The sequence below is a fragment of the Python bivittatus genome, unplaced genomic scaffold (genome assembly GCF_059951505.1).
Source record: "Python bivittatus isolate LINGU-HERP-01145 unplaced genomic scaffold, Pbiv_v1 ctg000260_np1212, whole genome shotgun sequence".
In the NCBI taxonomy this organism is placed as follows: Eukaryota; Metazoa; Chordata; class Lepidosauria; order Squamata; family Pythonidae; genus Python; species Python bivittatus.
In genome coordinates this window covers 1,016,908-1,039,493 of record NW_028277055.1, presented here as the reverse complement: position 1 = coordinate 1,039,493, position 22,586 = coordinate 1,016,908, and the positions used below count along the sequence as shown (strand labels likewise).

Sequence of the window (22,586 nt, the reverse complement as noted above, 5' to 3'; positions counted from 1 at the left end):
ACTTTAGTTCTGTTTACTATATATCAATTACATAAAAATGCCACAGCAGATTTTCATTCATTTAGGGAGATTGAAAATACTTTAATTAAACATTTTCCAGAAAGCCTCTATTACTGGTGGAAAGATAGTTTGATGGGTACAGTCTATATTATTATAGCAGAATAGCAATTCTCAGCACTTTCAACTTGGAGTTATATTTTTCAATGAAAGTTTTCATTTTGTGTTCTTCAATGAAAAGTATTTCCTTATTTCTCTAGCAGGGCTGCCAAAGGAATAAAATATGTAGTATGAAATTTCATTTATAGTACAAAAATTAAACTACGAAATTCATAGTTAAATTGATTTGAAACTAGAATATAAGTCCTAAGCATACATCATTTTACTATAATTTACAGCCACAGTGAGACAATTAGTTTTACTCGCCCGGATACTCAAATCTAAGTCTGGCTACATTACCCAGGGCTACAAATAAAATGTGTAATAAGTAAAAGAAATTGTATCTTGATTAGTTACTTCAATTCAGCTACAGTTACATTATTATCCTGACAGCTAATCAAATGAGATTTATTTTTTCCTTGACAATAATAAACTATTATATGCATGTGGTAGCTGGCAAGATTAAATTGCATCTAATAAAAGTCTATTTATACAAGTTCTGCATTAATTATAAGAGATGCCATCCAACATGTTAGTGACACAAAATATTGGCACAGATTCCAAGTTGCTTTTCCACTCACATAAAACAGACAACTGTCTGTAATTCTTCCCCTATTTGCAGAATGCTATTTAGAGCCTTTCCACACATTTTCCAAGAGTCCCCCAATTCTCAGGAGTTAATTTTTAGGGAGAAAAAGCAAAGCCCCTTTCCTTGAACTTAAAATTGTTATATTTTTGGAAGATCCAAGCCAAAGCAAATGTTATTCACAGGGAATACTATCATTAAAAACACGTACTAAAAATTGTAAGCTGCTCACACACATAGCCAGAATCTTCACCTTCATCCCAAACGCAAGCACATCAGCAGACATACCTTCTGTTTGATACAGCACACTCCATCTCTTCCATGCTATGACATCACAAAACATAGGTGGGACTGCAGCAAAATTCTAGTGGAAAGGCATGTAGTTTGACCAGCAGGAGAGAAAGTTTAAAATAGGTTGCTCAATTACATACTAGTTCCCTCCTCTGTAACTGAAGTCCTTCATTTGCCAAGAGAATCAAAATGTCATTGCCAATAACAAAATTTTGGTATTCATTGCGCTTTTATCCCCCCCCCTTTTTTTTTATTAAGATTAGGTTTGTAGTTTATTTTTTTTCTGACTCAGCACTGTAATCTGAGCATGCTGATGTTAAGACTGGTGATGCCCAGCCTTTTTGCATACTTTTCCCTGCATATTTGGGTTTTACTGTTATTTGGTTCCTTCCCCAAGGCTGAGTCTTAGACTTATTAAAAAGTAATATGATCACAATGAAGTGCAAGTGCACAAATGTTTGACAGTATTTCAACATGCTAATTTAAAAAGGAAATGGTCAGACAGCTTAGACTACAAGTAGGAAACAATTCATTATTATATTCTAGTAATATGGAGTAGACAGGGCCAATACCAAGGCTGCATGAGACTTCCATATAAACGCATCCTATTAATATCAAGCTCACCAAGCTGAATCCACCTGTCTATTTGGCTGAAAAAACTGAGGCTATCAAGCATTTGGCAAGTCACAAATTGGAAGCAGATACAAATTGGTTTACTAGGCTGTACATCACAAAGGCCTCCTTTAAAGGCTCCAGTCATTTATGGGCCAAAAAGGAGAGATAATGAAAATCATTAAAGTCATCAGTTTCATTAATGATTCTTTTAACAAATACTGTAATCTAGCAGTATGCTCCCAAAGAAGGTTGCAGACATACATACCTAGGACTTTATCTAGCATATGTCATTAAATGTTAACCCACCAACTCAAAATCCCTTTGGCTCCACCATCAAGATGTTACAAGGGTAAATCTTAGTGCTAATAATCCTTTACCCCCAATGACCATTCTCTTGGTCCCCAAACACCCTTTTGCCCACACACATACCCTCTAATCAGTCCTCCTTTTATTCAAGCTCTTTTTTCCATTATCCAACTTTTCCACTCTAAGCAACTTCTCCCTGGGACACGTGCATCCCGATTCACCACCAACATGTCCTTTCCAACATCTTCATGCCTTCTTCCAACCTGCTAGATCTGCTGCCCCAAAGAAGGGGTGAACCAATCCCTATCCTCACGAAACTCCTCTGCAGCTTTGCTCTGAGATCCTCCAGGTCCAATGAAGCTTTCCCCAGTATCTCTGACCTCCTTCCATTTGCCACCAAAGGGCACACACCCCAAAGAGCATCAATGCCACCCTCCAAAGATCCTCTGGAAATGCCCCTTCCCACCATTCCTCCCTTGGCTCTGCAGGCTCTCAATGCCTGGGTCAACACTGCTGGACCCCAACCCACCGAACCCCCAGCCCCCCAGGCCTTAAGGCATCCTCCCCAGCCTCATCCCTCCCCCAGGGACCCTCCCCACATTTCTTAGCACCCACAACCCCCCTTTAATCCCCTGCCACCCCACAGCTGACCCTCAGCCAGATGCCCACCACCCTCCCAGCTCCCCTCCTGGCCCCGCCTCCAACCCCGCCCACTCACTCTGGCGCGCGGTCCTGGCCCCTCCTCCTTGGCCGCCGCCATTTTGGGGGGCCGCCGCCAAAGGGGAGGGGGAGGGGAGGCTCTCCTCTTCCTCGCTCCCAGGCTGAGGGGAGTGGGCGTGGGTGCTGCCACCTCAAAGGGCGCTCCGGAGGGGTCCTCAGCCGCCTTCGAGAGGCGCGCGAGGCGGCGGGTGGGCTGGGGCACAGCGCCTCCCTCAGGAGCTGGAGGGGTCCAAACCCTCCACGGGGGAAAAGAAAGAAAACAGAAGCAAAGGAACCAAGCCCAAACTGAGGCGACGGCCGGCGGGACCCTCCAGGCCGCGCGACCCTCTTAAAGCTGCAGAGACCTGCCCAAGCCGAGAGGGGCGGGGAGAAGGCCAGTGCGCATGCGCCCGGCGCACGCGCACGCCCATCGGCCCGTCGCCCTGCCCTTTTTTTCGGGCCCTCCTGGTCTCCTCCCCTTCGCGCCGGCGCAGTGGAGGCCCATCCTGTCGAGCTTGGAGCACGTTAGGACTGGTCCCAGAATGGCGCCCTCTTAAAGGGCCACGCACCTCTTTCTGGGGGAAGACCCAAGCCAGAAAGTGGGGGAGGGGTCATGACAAGCCATTGGGGAAGTTAAAATCATGAGGCCCAAGGGGGGCTTTGAAGCAAGGGATGGGCCTGCTTTAGCAGCCATTGGAAGGGGCAAGCCTGCCCGGCCACCCTAGAGGGCCCTGGCGCTGGATGCTCCTGTGCCCAGGTGCCTGGTGGCAGAGCCCCTGCTACGGCTGCCAGCGCATCTTTGGCCATAGCTGTTTTCCACCAGCCTTTTCTTTTGTTGATCAAGTCTTCCTAACCCATTTTTTTCCGGGATGCAGAAGAGCAGCACTTCCAGCCCAAAGTCACGTCGGTCCTTGGCGAAGGACCATCAGATTCCAATTAAGCCCCTTGGAACAAATAAATAGACATCATTTCTTTGGCCGATACGTTAACAAAAAGTCTCATGGCTTAAACGATCCAATACACATTTGGCCTAGGAGAACTTCGAAATGTTGAATGTGCCATGAGCCACTTTTGGAAGGCGGTCAAGTGCGAGGGTCAAATTCTTAATTGGTGGAGCAGCATTTTAATCTTCGGCCACGTTTTTAGCGTATTTCCCTCTTTAGGCAAGGGAATATCCAGTTCTTTAAAAAGTAGGTGCTCCCGGTGCCCGCAGTTGCCATCTCCATAACTGCACAGATCCTGTGCCATCTGACAGTGTTTACTTTAGCGCCTGCATCAAACCACAAGTTGTGTTGGGGCCCAGGCACTCATCTCTGACAACTGCAACATCTGTCCCATAAAACTTCCCAACTCAGAATTGACCCAAATGACAAGTTCCATAGAGGTTGCTACATGAGTCTATTAACAGTCAAATCATGAATGAAGCTTGTGGCTCCTTATAATCTAAGATTTTTATTACGGGTAAAACGGGGCACCATTCCACTTACAGTTGCTGAATCTTAGTTTCTGCTCTGGGCAACCATATGAGTCTTGCAAACTGTTCCTAGAGACCCGTTTTGTGACAAGGAAATTAGTTTTTCATTATTCCTTTCATAAAAATTAGGTCAAAGATTTTTTTAAATCAAATTCTTTAATGAGCACAATAAATTATGTCTAGATTTATCAGAATTAGCTGTGAAATGAATTGGAGTTGAATTAATCATGTCTACTTTAAGGCTTGTTAATTTAAGTTGGTCTGTTTTTCATATGACTAAATTTGAATCTAACTTACTATAGAAAAATATTCTTAGAAAGTTCTGACTGTAATAACATTTCTAATTACTAAAATCTGGCTACAGTCTTTTTGAACATCCACCTCACTCCATATTGAGGATTTCATAAATAGTAATTCTGCTACTCTCTCCTCCCCTTTTCTTCCTGTTCACATAATTTTTATTTTATTGGCTGAGTTCACACATTGCATTAAGCCATAATATTGTTTCATTTGTCTTAGCACAATGTATAAACTCAACCAATATGATCTGTAAGCTGTGATTTATGTCACAAACCTTATGGGCAGGTAGGTTCACATATTGTGGTAAATCATAAAGTGATTTGTTTGGCTTAGCACAGTGAATCAACTCAGACAGTGTTTTGTAAATTATGGTTATGACATAGTGTATTGTGCAAATCAAGGCAAGTGGTTTATTTAACAAACCATAGCTAATCAATCCATGGCTCAGTTTGTGACTCTAGTCATAGTATATTCACAAGACAGTTTCTATACATTATAATTTTATTTTTTAATATTTTATTATGAATTAAAATAAAACTATTGATTAAAAATCTGTGAAAAATATAATCTATATCCAAATATTTGAAGCTGACAATGTAATTAATCACCCCAATATCCTCCAAAAGAACATTGGTATAAACTATATAATGCATTTGTTTTAAGAAAAAAATCAATTCATGAAACTTGGATCCACGGATGTACTTTAAAAGAAGAGTGGGCAAATTAAAAGAGGTGAGCTCTTACATTATTAGCTACAAGAGCTAAAGAGGACATGGGTGTTGAGATGCACTCAATGTTTTTGAATGCTATTGGAAGGGAACAATAGAGAAGAGCTGTTCTCTTGAAGCTTTCAATGATGCTTTGGGGGCGATAGTTGGGTGATTCCTATTAAAAGCGAAATGTTGCACTATGTGGACTTTTGTTCAGTCCAGCAGAACTCTTTCTTCTTGTGAATGTATAGCCTACATCAGCTTTTCCTAATGTAGTATCTCTTGAAATGTAAGGAATGAAGCTTCCAGAATTCCCTATGTACCAGCAAAGTCAGTGTCTTGGAATTCTGGGAAATGTAGAAATAGTTCATCTGGAAGGCCCTGGGTTGGGGGAGGCTCACATACTGTAAACCACAATCTGAAATTTGTAAGACTTCCTGGCTGCATTTACCCACCACATTTTATCAAGTCAGTTTCAGATATGGTGGTTGCATTAATACAACATGCTAAGGTAGTTCGTTTTAAACTTGGTTACTTTTTTTTTTTTTAAAGCCTTAACACGTGATATGAACCTAGGCCATTCATGATGTCTGCAGGTGAGGCAAAGGGGCAAATGATGATCTGTGTGTGATGCACACATCATACAAAGCCACAGTTTACCTACTTGGGTCAGATGTTGGAACACAAGTACATAACGGCAGCATTTATATTATGAGGGCATCATGTCATCACTTTGATATCATTGTGGTTTGCTCCTGATGCTGCTGAGCCCATTTGGCTAAGTTACAGTTTAGTCTAGGAATTGTGTGAATTCAGACAATGGGTTATTTAAATAAACAGGTTAAGCAATCTGTGTGAGCATGATTTCAGTGTTGAATGTATCCCAAAGAAATGTATACCAACTCTCCCTTATTATGCATATGTGCTGGGAAGTAAATAACTGTGCATAGGATTGGACTTTAGGCTCAGTTTTTCCAGTGTCTATCATGGGAAGAAGCTAGCTACAGGTTGTCCTCATTTAACAACCATTCGTTCAGCGACCGTTCAAAGTTACGATGGTGCTGAATGAGGAGACTTATACTCGGTCTTTGTAGCTTTGTGGCCATTGCAGCGTCTCCACAGTCACGTGTTTGCGATTCAGGCACTTGGCAACCGGCTCACAATTACACCGTTGTAGTGTCCAGCGGTCATGTGATCGCCATGTGCAACCTTCACTGCCAGCTTCTGACAAGCAAAGTCAATGGGGAAGCGGGTAGGCGGTCTCACATGGCAATCTCATGACGTCGCACCTAATGACCCTGCAGGATTTGCTTAATGACGGCAACCAAAACTGCTGCAACTGCCATTGTAAGTTGGTGTGGTCATGTGACATCACGCTTTACGACCACATCGCTTAGCGATGGAGTTGCTGGTCCCAATTACCGTTGTTAAGCGAGGACTACCTGTAGTCATTTAGGTCTACTGTATTTGGCTACAAAATTACAGGTGAACAATAGAGGGCAGCAGAGCATTGAGTTTTCTGTATCTCTGTACTGCCACCTATAATATCACATGTATACACATTTAAATGTAATTCAATCATGATTTCAAGATATCTTTAGTTTGCCTATATTGCTTTTGCTGGTAAAATAATTTCCCTCTTCCATTTGAACAAGAGACGTGCACGTGGCCCCCCAATTTCAAATCAGTAGTACAAAGGGAAGGTGACTGCTGGTTTAGGTGGAGAATCTAAACGCCGTTCTGGACCCACAAAACTGGTTTCACAGTGCTTTTGTCCTGATCATTAAAAGAAGTTGGTCCCTAGATTGTCTCTGAATATTCAGCCCTTGCAGGAAATCCCTGTAGCTCAGTTCTAAAATTCCCTGAATAACTGACTAGTTCATGGTAGCTGTCATTTCATATTGTAACGGTCAGTCCCCTGATTGATAAAGATTCAGGAGACGGTTTTATCAAGAGCCTCCTACAAGTCCTTTGTCGGTTCATAGACCGTGTGAAAAAAATGAGGAAGTCTTTGCCCTAATGCAGGGTTTCTCAACCTTGGCAGCTTTCAGACGGGTGGACTCCAACTCCCAGAATTCCCCAGCCAGCATGGCTGGCTGGAGAATTCTGGGAGTTGGAGTCCACCCGTCTGAAAACTGCCAAGGTTGAGAAACCCTGCCCCAATGTATGTCAGGGATGTATTAGTCATAGATGGGAAATAGTTCAGTTGCTGGCATTCTTATAACCCCATATCTTCTGTCTTAATAAATCTTGCTAAAGACTCTGTGAGAATCATGCTTGGATGAGGAATTACTTTCAGTTTTAGGCAGAGGCCAAAAGCCTGGTACCTTAATTCACAAATTGCATTAAGCCGCAATATCATTTTGTTTGGATTTGACTTGGTGCGTATGTGAATTCTGCCACTGAGGTAGCAAGTCATCATTTATGACTTAGTCTGATGTGTGAAGCCAGCAAATTGTGACTTACAAGAAACCATGGTTGAACAATTCTACGGATTAGCACAAGGCATGGACGCTGTCATTTTCTTGGGGAAAATAATTACATATAGACTTGATTCCCAAAAAGACACCTTGCAATCACCTAATTCCCTTATCAGGGCAAGGAAAATCCATTCAAAACCTTGGAGCTCAAGCAAGTGATAGCGTCACTTCACTTCACTTCTGAAAAATAGCCCCAGGACTGAACTCCCCTGTATTTTTCTCCCACTACCAGCAAGATAATTGCCCCCCAAAGGTCCCAGTTAGGAGTCTAATGCATCCTTCCACATTCTACTGCCATCCAAATATGGACATCAACCCCACGGACGCTTAGCCAGCTGCCATTTTATAATCTTGTTCAAAGGAAAATCAGTCACTGGAGATGGACAGGTAATCAGATGGTTGTTCCCCAAGGAAGTCTATGGTTGGCATACTGATCCTAGATATAGGGGAATCCTGGAGCATGGATTGGCTCCATCAGGTTGATTGCGACCGTCTGCTGATCGGATAAACCACCTCCCTCTTGCTGTTTTTTGCAAAATGTGCTAAACTGGGTTAATTTTAATCTTGGATAATTTTAATTTTAATCAATTTTCATAGTTTAATGTGTTGCATGAACCCAGTCCATATGGTCATTCTGTAGATTTCAGAAACTGAGAAAAGTGGGTCAACTGAGAAAACCACAGTCTAATTAACCACATATAGGGTGTTGGGTATAATACCTAATGGTAGGACTGGCCACAGATTACTGTATTATCACAGGGAAATTTCTCATCAACACTAAGTAAGGCAATCTTGGCATAAATGCAGATTCCAGAGAACTACAATAATGGTTTCTAGTTATTATGCATATACTGTATATCTGTTCATCTGTCTACATAATCTGTATGTATCCCCACATTAAAATCTTTACTGACAGCCAGTATGAAACAATATTTAGACTGCTGGAGTTGAACTGAAAACACTGAGGTTGCAATTCTCACTCTTCCATTGAATCCCGCTGTCAGCTAGTCTGTGGCTGGGTCAGTTGATATATCATGCTGAACTGTAGTGGGATTTATCTGGTTTCAGCTTTGCATGACATACAAATCCAGCCATTCTGGCTTAACCAAAAATAAACCACAGTTAAACCATGGCATAAGTTGATGTGTGAATCTGGTCCATGGCTAACACAGTGGTTGGGATCACTCATAAGCTAGTGATAAACCAAACAAGGCAGATGAATGCTTAGTACAATGGGTAGTCCCATCTCTCGGCTTAACTGACTCGGAAGAACTGACAAGGTTATTGTGATGTTATGAAAATGAGCATTATAAGTGTTGTACCCAACTAGGAAGCAAGACCTAAAAGACATTGGTTGATCCTGAAAAGCAAAGAGGGTTTAGATCTGGTTAGTGTTTGGAAGGGAGACCAGTAAGAAATAGCAGGGCTGTAGGCAAGAACTGCAAAGTAAAAATAAAAATCCCCAAATGGTTTACTGGATCATCCAACACCCTGAGCCATACACCATTTTTTAACACACATAATTATGGTTAATAAATTAAAACCACAATGTCTAGCAGCAACACAATGTTCTAACCCAGAAACAAACTAGCCACATTATGTCTTAGTGTAAACCCATTCAATTGTTTCAGCCACAAACAATTGTAATTTCTTATCTGCATGTATAAAATGGAAATTAAAAATAAGTTGCTTAGGGAAAGAAACAAATTATTTGAACTAAACATTACTTTAGGTTCTGTTCCATTCTGCCAGTAGGTAATTATACCCAATTTGACTTTAATTGACTTTTGTTACCTAGAATAACTAATCAAATTTACATCCAGCTTCATATTAACTGTATATTATAAAACATTTATATTGACGGACATGACGATTTCTTGTCTCTTTTTCACTGAAATAGGTTTTTAAAGAAAACTGATAGACCCCTTTAGACTAAGCACAATCTACATGTTTAAGGAACGTATTTCGAGCCCCACAATGTGCCCCTAAAGTGGTCTTATGCCATGAGGCTGGTGTGGCCAAAACTGAAACCCCTTTTTGGACATGTACGGTATCTTCTCTTATTGGTTAAAGTTACTCCCCCCCCCCCCCGGCTTAACACTTCTGATTTTAAGGGATGACATGATTTCATCTTGAGGTAGGACATTGCATGAGAAACTGAAGTGCGATGGTGATGATGGGGTATGAACGTCCACAAGCCGCCTTTAAGCAGCGCACCAAGGATTTGGGAGCCCAATCAGACCTGGCTGCCATAGATATGTTTTTGGACAGGTATTCATCCTTTTCCGAGCCGGCTAGATATCTCAGCCAAATAACGGTTCCTAAATTCAGAATAGACCTAACCCTGGCAAGATTTAATGCCCTCCCAACAGCTGTTCTGGAGGGACAACCACAGGGTGTCTCATCTGAACAAAAACTTTGCACCAGTGGTGAAGGAATTCCTGAAACACTAACCCCCATTTAGTTATATGGCTCCCACTGCAAAGATGCCTGGTTTGCAATACCACGTCTCTTCAAATTTCCAGACCGCCTGGATGCATTTGATTTACAGTGCTATTATCCAATCAATGGGATCTTGTTTCTCTTCATGTGGCTAAGTTTTGTTCTAACTGTATAACACATCACCTCTTTATCCTACCAGTTTTATAATTACTGAGTTTTACTGTGGTTTTTTTGTTTCCTTTCTGTTTTTGAGCCATTCTGTAACTGTATCTCGTCTTGACTCTTGAAAATACTGTAGATCAGTGTTTCTCAACCTTGGCAACTTTAAGATGGGTGGACTTCAACTCCCAGAATTCCCCAGCCAGCATGCTGGGAAAAGATCCCATTTGCAGATCTGGGGCCTGCGTCTAACAACGTGACCCCCACGAGCATCGTTGTCAAGACTGGCAGCTATTTAAATTGATTGAAAAAATAAATAAACTAACACACTGCGGGAAAATCAACCACATTTTCTCTTCCACTTCCTTTCTAAGAAAGGTCTGGGAGGAAGCAAGTTTCAGGCTCCAGAAAACTTGCCGTGATTTTGTACAAACTTCAGTTGCAATACCGATCTCGCCTGCAAGGATTTCTTTTCTTCCCCTAATGGCCAATGTAGCTACTGTTGCTGTTTATAAAATGGATGCGATGGAAGGTTGGGTGAGTGGGAGGGAGAACTCATCCAAGATGAATAAAATAACACTTAAAAAATTAGGAAAAGTTGCATCCTTTAGAGGCGCCACCTGGCTCATGGCTCTTCTTCGGTTCAATATGGCAGATTTGAATGGGAGGATTGTAATCGCCTGCAGGGGAACCTGGCTGGAAAAGGCGATCTCTTTTCCTTCCTGGGTAGAAAGCTCAGCAGAGGAAAAGGGGGGGGAGGAGGTTAATGAGGAAAACAGCAGAATACAGACAGGGGAAGAGTTGCAGAGGGGAGAATGGCTTTTCCCCTAATCTTGCGATGTCATGGGAATAGACCCTGCCAAGAGAAGAACCATCAGCCCGAAAGCCAAAAGGCTCACAGGGAGCTGGAATCAAAACTGGTCCTGCCATTCACATGGACTCTTCCCATCTCTGGGACCTCGATTCTAAATAGATGGACACATACATTTTTTTTTCTTTCTTTGCCTCTCCCTCTCAAACACAGGCACTTCATTGTTAAACAGAGTCATGTCCTTGGGCTGTCTCCTGGCCAGGCATTCAGCAGCCTGAACGGCGCTCTCCCAGGCAAGATCCAGCAGGGTAAGCCATCTTAAGCCCGAGGAAAACATCATGTCAAATCCATTGAGGGGCAATGTTTTTATGAGACCAGCGGAAGGTTTATCCAAGAGTTGCAAGACGGTTAAACGTTCAAAGCAGAAAAGAGAGGGATAAGAAAAGAGAAAGAAGGTGGCTGAGGTTTGACGTCATCTCTGTAGCCAGTTGCATTTTTAGAGGGAGGAAAGGAAGGGATCCGGGCATTGAAATGGGATCTCTTCAGGTGTAAAGGTGGTGTTGGGTGGTCCCAGGACTCTCCTAAAATATGGGAAAGAAAAAACAAGTATATTTCTCTTTGGATATACTGTAATTTGTTTTCAGCCTTTGCAAGTTCTACAGGTCCATGGGGAGGTGGAAATCAGAAGGATCAGCTAAGTCAGACTTTTCCCACTTAGGTACCCTCGGGATATGTGCACTTCCCAGAATTCTGTGTTGGCCGTGCTACCTGGAATTTGAATTGTACACATTTGGAGGGTGCAGGGGTATCCACACGGTATGGTCAAAGAAGTCATGATGGTTGCCCTAGTGGTGCAATTGAAGCGCTGTCTGTTTTATATCTACCACTGAGCTTCAATTGTACCCTCACAGCTGCCATCTTGACTTTTTTGACCCTCCCATGTGGATATCCCTGGGGGGGGTGCTGGTTTGGGAAAGGCTGCCCATTCGGAGTCAAGGGAGCTTTGGTGATCACCAGCCCTGCACTGACAGTCCCCAGTGTTAAGAGCACAATGAAGAAACAGCAGCTGTGCCTGCCTCCCCTCCTTCTGGACAGATTTTACAGAGGTTGCCATATTATGTCTGCTGGGGAAAAAACAGCCACCTTTGAAAGATTAAAAAAATGGGTGGCATAAGCTTTTATGGATTCTAGTGAATTCCTTCATCAGAGAGAAAAAGTGTTTCCTACTATCCGTATATCTGTTGCCACACCCAACCATTTTACAAATGGACACAGTCTGTAGGTAATAATCTCCATTTTTACAACCAACCTCTCGTGTTCCGCAGACTTCTCTTTTTATAATCCCCTACTCTGCATCAAGAATGCTTCAGTTTCTGGATAATATTATATGCATTTGATCAAATGGACTTTAGGTCTGTTCTTTGGTGTCAAAATAATGGGATCTTTGGAAGAAGGCATGCAAAGAGAATGCCCATGGGACTGTGGAGGGAGTAGACCCCTTCAGGACATCTTCCTTGCTGGTTCTACAAAACCCGGAGCCAATCCTCAAGTTACAGGGCCGTGCTCAAGTCATAAGTTCTCACAAGCCTGTCCGTGCCTTGACTATTCCAGGGTTTCATGAAACTCCTGCTGATCTTTCAACCTCTTCTTTGTCTGCCTTAAGTCCTAGATGGGGGAGAGGACTTGGTTGTGGTTATGCTCTTGATTCAGAAGAAATGAATATATCTAATATATCAAAACACAACATCTCTCCATTTCGCTCCATTTTGGGGGGTTAGTGTTCAAACCACTATGTTTTCCCACTGTTATTTCTATTGGGAATATGTAGATTTTTGTCCTATAATTCTTAGGAATTTGATGGTCAATAAATGTAAATAATGAGAAGGAGAAGGAGAAGGAGAAGGAGAAGGAGAAGGAGAAGGAGAAGGAGAAGGAGAAAGAGAAGGAGAAGGAGGACATAATACAAAGCCCAGATGTTGAGCTAAAATTAACTTCTCTTCCCATACAAACTGCCTTCTTTGTGAAATGAGCACATCTTCTCCCCATCCCCACCCCTGTTTCCAGATGGACATTGGAAAGGGTCTTCCAGTGGATGGGACAAAAGAAGGATGGAACTTTTAAGAGGGAGAGATTCCTTTCCCACTCAGCTCAGCCTTATGCATTCTAGGAGCAGGAAGCCCAGCAGCTGCATAATTATCCCTATGCAAATGAAGCCGGATCTTAATGCAGAAAGGGAATACTGTACATGGCTGCCTTTCACCATCAGCCAATCCTGCATCTTCTAAGCAGAAGATTTTATTCAAACATAGAGCCCCTTGAAACAATTTGGGGACTTAATTCTGGGGTGAATGGTAATCTCTCTCTCTCTCTCTCTCTTGCATTACTTTTGACACTAAATCATGTCCCAACTTTTGGTTCTGATCCAAAAAAAGGCTGCAGCAGCCAGAACTGAATGCATGTAAATTTTTGTAGTTTCTTTTGTTGTTAAATCACCAAGCTGACTGTTCTGCAGTGAAAGGAAAGAATGGGCCAGGGACTAAAATGAGCATCCTCTGTTCCTACTCTTAAATAGTCAATGAAAGGGATTCTTCATCTTTTTTTTTTAATGCATTTATTTAACTTTGTACTCCCAAAACTTTTTAAGCATCTTTCCCATTTTTCCTCTTGAAAACAGAAGTGCGTATATGATCCCGATGTATGGCAGTTTCAGAAAGAATAACACTTTTTTTATAACGCCGCTTCTGAAGCTGATTTTCAGCAGTGGTTGAAAATCGGTAATTAGGTTTCTTACCATTCTGAGGCAGAAACCCCATAAAAATGGGATTAATGTAAAATCTTCTCCAATCAAGCTCTACTCTTTATGGCATCATAAACACATCCCTGTTGTTCACTTGGCAACAATATGAAAGGGATTTGCCTTTGCCTCTTTTTGAGATCTTTTTCACAACTTCGTGATCTAGCCTACAGCCCTGGGATTTTCTCATGGTCTCCTGTACAATGTACTAATTGAATCTGGCCCTGTACAACCTTCTATGCTCAGCCAAGGTTGGAAAAATATGAGTGCTGGGTAAAATAGGACTACTGCAGTTAAAATGCAAAGAACCCCCATCTACCCCACCTCCGCCCCATCACTACGTCTTAAAACCCTGGAGAAAAATAGAAAATCCCACCCATATCCCATCACATCATTTGCTTCAGTGAACCATCTTCCTGACCACCAAAAATGGTGAAGTCCAGCTCCTGGCCACCAAGATTTATCCCCCAGCCCTGCCTGAAAGATTAACAAATGGAAGGTGCCCCAGGACTATCCCCCATCCTTCATATCTGGACTGTTGTCCAGAAGCAGGAGATTGAAGAGGCCTCCTTGGAAAGTGAAGGGAATTTAACATATTTCCAAACAGTGGCGATGGAGCAACCCTCCAAACCTAGCAAGACAGGGTGAGGGTGAAACTGCTGGTAATTCTGTTTATACTGGCAGAGCATCAAAATATGCAATGGCTGGTTCACGCATTGCGCTAGGCCATAAGGTGGTTTGTTTGGTTTTCGCTGTAGTGGGAACACAGTCATTGTGGCAGGCAAGCCATGATTTATACTGTTGCATGTTGTAGGAGAGGCAGCCAGTGGTGGCTTATTAAACAAGCTGCAGTTAAGCAATGCAGGATTTAACAGAATGCGGAAGCCCAGATGGTGTTCACAGATTGTACTAAATCGTAATGTGGTTTATTTTGGCTTAGCATGTTTGTACAAATCTAGTTCTTGCGGTTTGCTAGATATTATATGAACCTGCAGATTATGGTTTTTATGGTTTCTATTGTTAATGTTTTTTTTGATGATTTTTGTTATTATGTTTTTAGTTATTCTATTGTATTGCTTTTTGTGTGTTTTTTTTAACTTTGTACACTGCTCAGAGTCACATTATGTGAAATGGGTAGCTATATAAATTAACTAAATAAATAAAATCCAGCCACTTGTAGTTTATACAGTAACCCATGGTTGAGCATGAGATCTGAACCTAGTTGCTCTTCTATCCATATGACACGCAGAAGCCAGTGTGCACTCCTATCATTTAACCCCTGTTGTATAATGTTGCAATGCCCAATATCTTCTGAAATAAAACAGAATAATCCATTTGGGAATTATACAAACTGGATCATCCCTGGGAACAAAATCCAGTTTACAAAAATCCCCAAATGTAGCATCTGATGGGGTGAGAGAGTGGAACACGAATGCTTTTATCCTTCTGGGTCTACATACACCCCAGCAGCCAGGAGCACTTGGGTAACTTACCTGCATGGGGTGAAAGATAGGATGGACCTGAACCTGCAGAGCGAGTAAGACATGGTGAGGCAGAAGAGCAAAGTCCTTGGTGCACAGCCTGTACTTGAGCATCAGTCTTCCATGGGAAGGGAGGGGAGATCCCAATGAATGTGAGTATTCATGGCTGTTTCCCTTGGCAGTTGCCATGGACACCTGTGGCTGGTTCATATTTATTGTGAGAGCTGCTTCTCAGACTGGTGGGAATGACAGATCAAGACAGTGAGCAGAAGCAGACAGCTTCTTGTTTTACTAAAGAGGCAAGCTTCCAGTCCTCTGCGTAGGGAGGAAATAGACAAGAGTTTTGCCACCCTAAATTGCCTATATATAGACGTCCCATTTGAAATCAGGCTACTTGCTAGAATTCTTGTGTGGTAGCCTTCCTTCCAATGAATACTATTAATGAGGGCTCTTACAGTCTTGTTCTTTGGATTAACTGCTTCCAGTCTAGACTGCAAGGAGGGAGGTCTGGCATGCACGGCACTAAACTGCAGCATAATTTGCTTGTGTTGATTTGCTTGTGTCTTAATATATTGGTTGAGCCAAACTGCTGTGGATTACAAACCGTAGACTAGAGCTTTTACACAAAGAGGTAAGCACCACCAATGAGAAAGCCGATGCATGAGTATTGCAAGATGAGTCCTTGTGGTTGTAATTGTTTTAGCAGGAGATAATATGTTCATAGTTAAGCATCCCACTCATGAGCTCAACTGCTTCATTCTGCACCATCTGTCTTTTCCAAGCCAAGTACAGTTGTAGGTGGGTTGCCCCTGTCTAGCGAAGCACATCACTGATAAGTTGGTGGTAAGTGGTGCTCCTCAATCTATACTGACAGAGATAACTCTAGTGACATCCCCAAACTGTTCCATAGGCTGTGTTTACATGACACCCTGTACTATTCTCCAGCTATCCGCATTTTAGTTGGTTTGAGGCAGAAGCCCGATATCACCTGCATTGTGACCTAATTATGCTAATGGCATGAATACTGTCTTTTGTGCCATGATACCATGGCATGGCTGAAGTCTGCTTTCCCCTTGTTTACTTTGTGGTTTCATGTGCTATCCAAGTGTAGGTATTTGGCTTAATTCCATCAGGTTAAGCATGAGTAAGACTGTTGTACAAACACAACCATTATCCAGAATAACCCTACTATATCATTTGTCTTGGTTGGTTGGTTGGTTTGAATGATTGGCTAGTTTTCCAAAATTTGACTCATATTTCTGCTAAAACTATATTCTAGCTCAAGCTTTTGCTTGATTCTCCAGTTGAGTTCCCTGAACAGACAGCAAGAAACCCTTCCCTGCTCCTGTTCCATAAGTCATCTTGAGTCCATCCTTCACCCTTCACCAGTCAGGACTTGCTGGCGTTCTCAACACCCGTGGAGGGCTCTTGACTGGGAAAGCTGCTTAGGACTCCCTCAGCACAAGATGGCAGATGAAGGGGTGCTAGGCAGACCTAGACCACAGAACTGATCTCATCTTCTGCTCTGTGATGATGGTCATAATGCAAAACAATGGGCCCATTTTGAAAACACACAAATAAAAGAATGAGGACCTCACTCAGAGAACCAATATCTCTTCCTTCCTTCCTTCCTTCCTTCCTTCCTTCCTTCCTTCCTTCCTTCCTTCCTTCCTTCCTTCCTTCCTTCCTTCCTTCTTTCTCTTTCTTTCTTTCTTTCTTTCTTTCTTTCTTTCTTTCTTTCTTTCTTTCTTTCTTTCTTTCTTTCTTTCTTTCTTTCTTTCTTTCTTTCTTTCCCTCTAGAAGACCACTGAGTTCTGTTTGTCATGAGAAAGGCTAAAAAAAGGCCACCTTTCTACCTTTTGCAGGGCAGTTGGACCTGCAGGAACCAGCTGAGATGATTGGTAAAAGGATGCTTTATACAGATACAAGAAACTGTTCCAAATTGGTTCCAGGGTAAAGCATACGGTCTTCCCTCATTACTTCCTGTGGTTGTACTTTGAGACACCTAGTGGTTGAAAAGCTTATGGCTGTTGGAAAACACAAGTTCCCTTTTGAAAGGACCATCCATTTTGTTAAAACACGGCCATCGGGCTTATCTTCCTATGATCTGAGTGCACACATCTCTCTTACAAGAAGTTAGCTCAGCAAAGAGCAGACTGTGGCCTCTCTTTCCAGCTCAGTCAGGCCAAAGACTCACAGAAGTTCAGGATCTTCTGCCCTTTGGTGATCATCCATGTTCAGGCCTGGAGTTCACTTCAAAATCATGAGCAGGCATGGTCCCATAGTTGAACTTATTTAGTTTTTCCCTTCAGCTTTCCACTTTTACAAAATTGTAAAAGAAAAGTTATCCATGTCAAATAACTAAATAAACAAATCAGACTCCTTTTAGCATTATTTTAGTCCTGCAACCTGTGAATTCTTTTAATTCATTCACTATTGTATCTTCTCTCAAGAAACTCCAGGAATGATCTATTTTTATTTAGCATCTTCTTTCCTTCTTTCCTTCCTTCCTTCTTTCCTGCCTTCCTCTCACCCAACCATCTCCTTCCTTCCTTCCTTCCTTCCTTCCTTCCTTCCTTCCTTCCTTCCTTCCTTCCTTCCTTCCTTCCTTCCTTCCTTCCTTCCTTCCTTCCTTCCTGTATTTTCTTTAAGATCATTTAAGAACCTTCAATGTTCTTGGAAAGTATACAGTATCTTTTGAAAGCAAACATACAAATAAATAAAAATAGAGCTGCTCTTAGGGGCCCCTTCTTTATCATGGGAAACCACAACAATTAACTAATTGTAGCATAAATACAAATGCAAATTTAGGTTGATCAGATCTGGGCTGCAAAAATCTGGATGACCTCTAGAAGATAGCCAAGAATTACAGAAAACGTTGCCTTTTTGCTTCCACCTAATGGCAATCAGGAATTTTGCAGCTTGAGTATGACATGTCTAGGTAACTGACACTGGAGGCAATTGGACTTACAATGCGTGTTCATATGTCTCTATGTCAAGATTTGTTTCAACCAAATGATCCACAATAGCTAAAAAAAAAAAAACCCAAAAGAAATAAACTACATTTTAAATGTGAGGTGAGAATCCAGCCATTCTTTCCTTCTCATTGCAGGTCTTGAGCACCACACACTAGCTGGTTGGGATGTTGGTTGGGAATTATGGGAAATACTGTCCAATACACAAGATTGGATTGGATTTTAGTGGGTATACAGTGCCTGATTTATTTTGTGTGGGTTTATTTTTTATTGTTTGGCTCCCCACTGATAAGCATTTAATCAATCAATCAATCAATCAATCAATCAATCAAGAATGCTTTGTTTTTTATAATAATTAAGCGTATAGAATGTTCTGTTATACTTTAAGAATCATTCATCCATGTATTTCTGCATTATCAGCACTGTCTGGCAGTGACTCTACTGCATTGCAGACCAGAGTCTTTACCATTCTCACGAGGGGATGTCAACCTAAGGTCTTTTGTGTACAAAGCTTGTATTCTACCATAGTTCTCCAGTCTAGATTTTGAAGGAATATTTGCTCTGAAGCTAAGAAGTGCTTTCTGGGATCATAGGAGTCTTCCTCATGTCTGTGTCAATGTGCATTCCTCCTGTCCTTGAAATGTCAGAAAAGTAGGTCAGCAGACATCGCACAGTCTCAGGAACAAGGCTTGTGATTGGTGCTGTCCTTACAGTTTTGATTCAGGACAGTTTAAGGCAATGTTTCTCAAACTTGGCCAGTTGAAGCTGTGTGGACTTCAACTCCCAGAATTGGCTGGCTGGGGAATTCTGGGAGTTGAAGTCCACACAGCTTCAACTGGCCAAGTTTGAGAAACACTGGTTTAAGGGCAGGGTTTGGTGGATTCTTCTGGCCACATTTCCTCTTTCAACCAACTTCAGGTGCCAGGAGGAAAAGCAACCACCAGCTGCTTCCTTAACATGAAGTTAGTTGGGCTTGGGTACCTGGGATGGTAGTCTGAGTGACAGGCATGACCCTCCTCTGTGGTAGTAACTTATCAGTTAGGCTATTTCTGAACATTGGCAGGGTGTCTTCCAGAAAAGCACTAGACCCACACTCAGAGATAGCCCAAGTGACAGGTCATAGCACGATGGAGGGCTTGCAAAGAGAATCAGGCAATCTCTCTCCTATTTCTCCTTACGCCCCTCTGCTATGTACATGCCTTTACTCTGTCCAAAAAGAGCAGAACTGGCAGAACCAGAGTCAATTTTACCCCAGCTCCCATATAATGCAAGTCAATATGTGCTGCAAAGGAAGGACAGTGCTGGCAGCGAGGGGCCTGGCCAACCATCTCTAGAGGTTGGAGGACTAAATAGCATTGAACTATGCAAAATAGCACCCTCTCCCTCTCGTTGACAGAAGCAATGGGAAGCCTGTTATGCGGTCCTTGGTGACAGAACCACAATACCCAGCTGGCAGAATCTGGTTCTTTTTCCTGGTTGAAACCAGGACTATTTATTATTATTTATTATTTATTGGATTTCTCCCCCACCCATCTCCCCCACAATAGGGGACTCTGGGCGACTTACAGAAAACATTAAAACTATAAATATATCTAAAACACATAATACATCCAACATTTAAAACAATACTAAACAAAAGGAAGATCCAAGAAGATGGAAAATCAGGCTGCGGAGAGCTGGCCACTATGGGGCTAGCCATCCCCCTGCTTGAGGTATTCCCTCCCCACCCCAGGCCAAGTGGCAGAACCAGGTCTTCAAGGCCCTTCGGAAGGCCAGGAGTGAGGGGGCCGATCGCACCTCCGGGGACAGGATGTTCCAAAGAGCGGGGGCTACTGCAGAGAAGACTAGAAATTCAGGTTCAACTTTCCCTTGACCAGGATGGTTGCGGGTGACTTTGAGCCAGTCGCTAGTTTTCAGCCCCACCTGGCTCACAGGGCTGCTGCTGTGGGGACCAAAGGAGAGGAGATGCCCTCTCTCCCATTTTAAGAAAAGGTGCTGGTGGTGGGTAAATGCTGTAAATGAAGGATAATAAATAACAAATCTGGCCAAGGTAACCTAGAAATACAAGATTATATATAACCGAAGAAATTATCTTGAACAAAGGTGTGAGAATTGCTGCAGTCCGCTTTTGGTGCTTTGCTTCGTGCCCCAAAGCATGTGCAGATCTTTGAAAGAAATATTTTAAATTGATTCATTAAATTGAAACAGAGAAAGTTGATGATACAAAAAGGGCAGAATATCAACGAAAATAAAAAAAAGTGTGTGGGGGGGAAGCCTACACACAGTCCTAGAAATGCAAAAACCGTGAACCTCCGTTTTCAATATTTCTATCTACAGAAATTCCCAGAATGTAGTATGCATGTCTACCTAAAGACCAACTACAGACACTTCCACAGTATCTACAAGGAATGTTTAAAAAAAAGTCAAGGTGGCGGCCATGACATTCTGATCAAAGCTCTGCCTGTTTTTTTCTGCCCATTGCGTATGCAATGAAGATAAAAAACAGGTAGACTTCTGATCAGAACACTGTGGCCACCATTTTGACAATTTCCTACAGACACCCTTATTCCGCAGAAAGATCCTGCCCCTCTTCAGAACCACTTCTCAACATACAACTACACAATGTTGGCTGGTTTTGAGAGCTCAGGGATTCCCCCCCACCCCAATTCTAGTTTATTGCAAACTCGTAGCTGTAGGGGCACTTGCTGACAGTCTGTTTCCTCATCTGTAGGAATTCTTGTTGCCTCCATTTTTGGGCTTCAGGCACCGTAGCAGGTCTTCGCAGAGAAAGGAGGTGTGATGGCTTTGCAACTCTCCCCTCATAGAAACCACTAGGATGTTTTTTTTTTTTTTGCATGGTTAGACAAATGCAGAGAACAGGAAGTAGATGGGGAGAAAGTGTGAACAATTTATTTTATTTCTCCATTATGACAAGTACTCCCAAAGAGGACTTTTGTTCCTCCAAGATCTGTGACAGCTCAGGCCAGGGCAGTGATTCCTTCTCCTTCTTAGCCTTACAACGTTGGTGGAAGAAACTTGATTGTGGGTTACCTTCAACCTGCTCTTGAGGGATTGATAAAGGAATACCCTGGCGATGTGGACATACTTAGGAGCGATAGGAATGTTACCTGCAAGCCAAAGTGTGGCTAAGTGGATTTTATAAAGGGATGTTGTTAAAAAAAACTCAGAGGGCAGGAAGAAAATTGTGTTTTCTAAAACAGGAGGCAGAAATTGGGTAATCCATAAGATGGCTTCACGTTTTTATTGCTTTAGCATGCTTCATGAATGTTGCTATTGTGCTTTGAAAAGCAGGGGGTCTCAAGCTCAACTGTTGTGATGCGGGAGGTCCAGAGGAGTTCACAGGGTGTGATGCATAGGTAAAAACAGGCAGAGCTTCAATTGCCCCACTGCAACTGCCACCTTGATCTTTTTGACCATACCCTGTGGACAACCCAACTGGGATTGTTCCCTTAGACCAGTGCTTTTCAAACTTGGCAACTTTAAGACCTATGGACTTCTACTCTCAGAATTCCCCAGACAGCATTCTGGGGAATTCTGGGAGTGGAAGTCCACAGGTCTTGGAATTCTGGGAATGGAAGTCCGCAGGTCTTAGTTGCCAAGTTTGAGAAACACTGCCATAGACCAAGTGACAGGCACAACACTGAAGCCTTTCCATAGATTGATACAAAAGTCTGTAGTGCAGTGGATGGTGAACCTATGACACACATGTCAAAGATGACACAACACGTTTTGGATGACATGCCAGCGTTCAACAACACGCAACAACAGCTATTCTCCCTGAGTTACGATAGAAATTGAGTTTGTTTTACTCGTATTTCATTGTTGTAATTATTTGACGTTTCTTTATATAATACATAGCACTACCCATGATTGGACTGTATTTTTAAAAAATAAATGAATATGTAAAGAATTGTTTCCCTTTTGTTTGGGGTGGATGACACGCCAGCAGAGTCAAGTTAGGCATTTTCTGAATTTTTGACACGCCATCACTGGTCTAGTGGGTTGAAAATAAAGAATATTACAGGATGCTAATAAACACATTAAGTAAATAAACAACCTTTCCTGAAATCAGAGCTATTTTCACCATTTCATATTGGGCCTTTTTCATTACTCAGAAGATCAATATTTATTTGGGTTGTTGTTGAATAATAGCATAACCCCCTCAAATTTCATCATCTGAAACTTGGCAGGATTCATCCTTTCAGAACAGACAACAATGGCTAAAGATATTTCCTGATTCTGCCAAGAAATAAACATTATATGTATCGGCAGTTCTCCTTAAAGGT

The 22,586-nt window shown here is 42.3% G+C and overlaps 1 protein-coding gene across 4 annotated transcripts in view; it reads right to left on the bottom strand.

Moving 5' to 3' along the window:
- ZMYM4 (zinc finger MYM-type containing 4) overlaps window positions 1-3,058 on the bottom strand; it is a 54,873-nt gene extending 51,815 nt beyond the window's left edge. For 2 of the 4 annotated variants that reach the window (XM_007428303.4, XM_007428304.4), the window contains exon 1: window positions 2,673-2,810. The gene's annotated coding sequence lies outside the window, so the exon portion shown is untranslated. Of the gene's footprint in view, window positions 1-2,077; window positions 2,444-2,672 lie in introns of those variants that run through there. The other 2 variants (XM_015888087.3, XM_025166711.2) reach the window with 2 other exon arrangements.
- Between the last annotated feature and the right edge of the window lie 19,528 nt (window positions 3,059-22,586).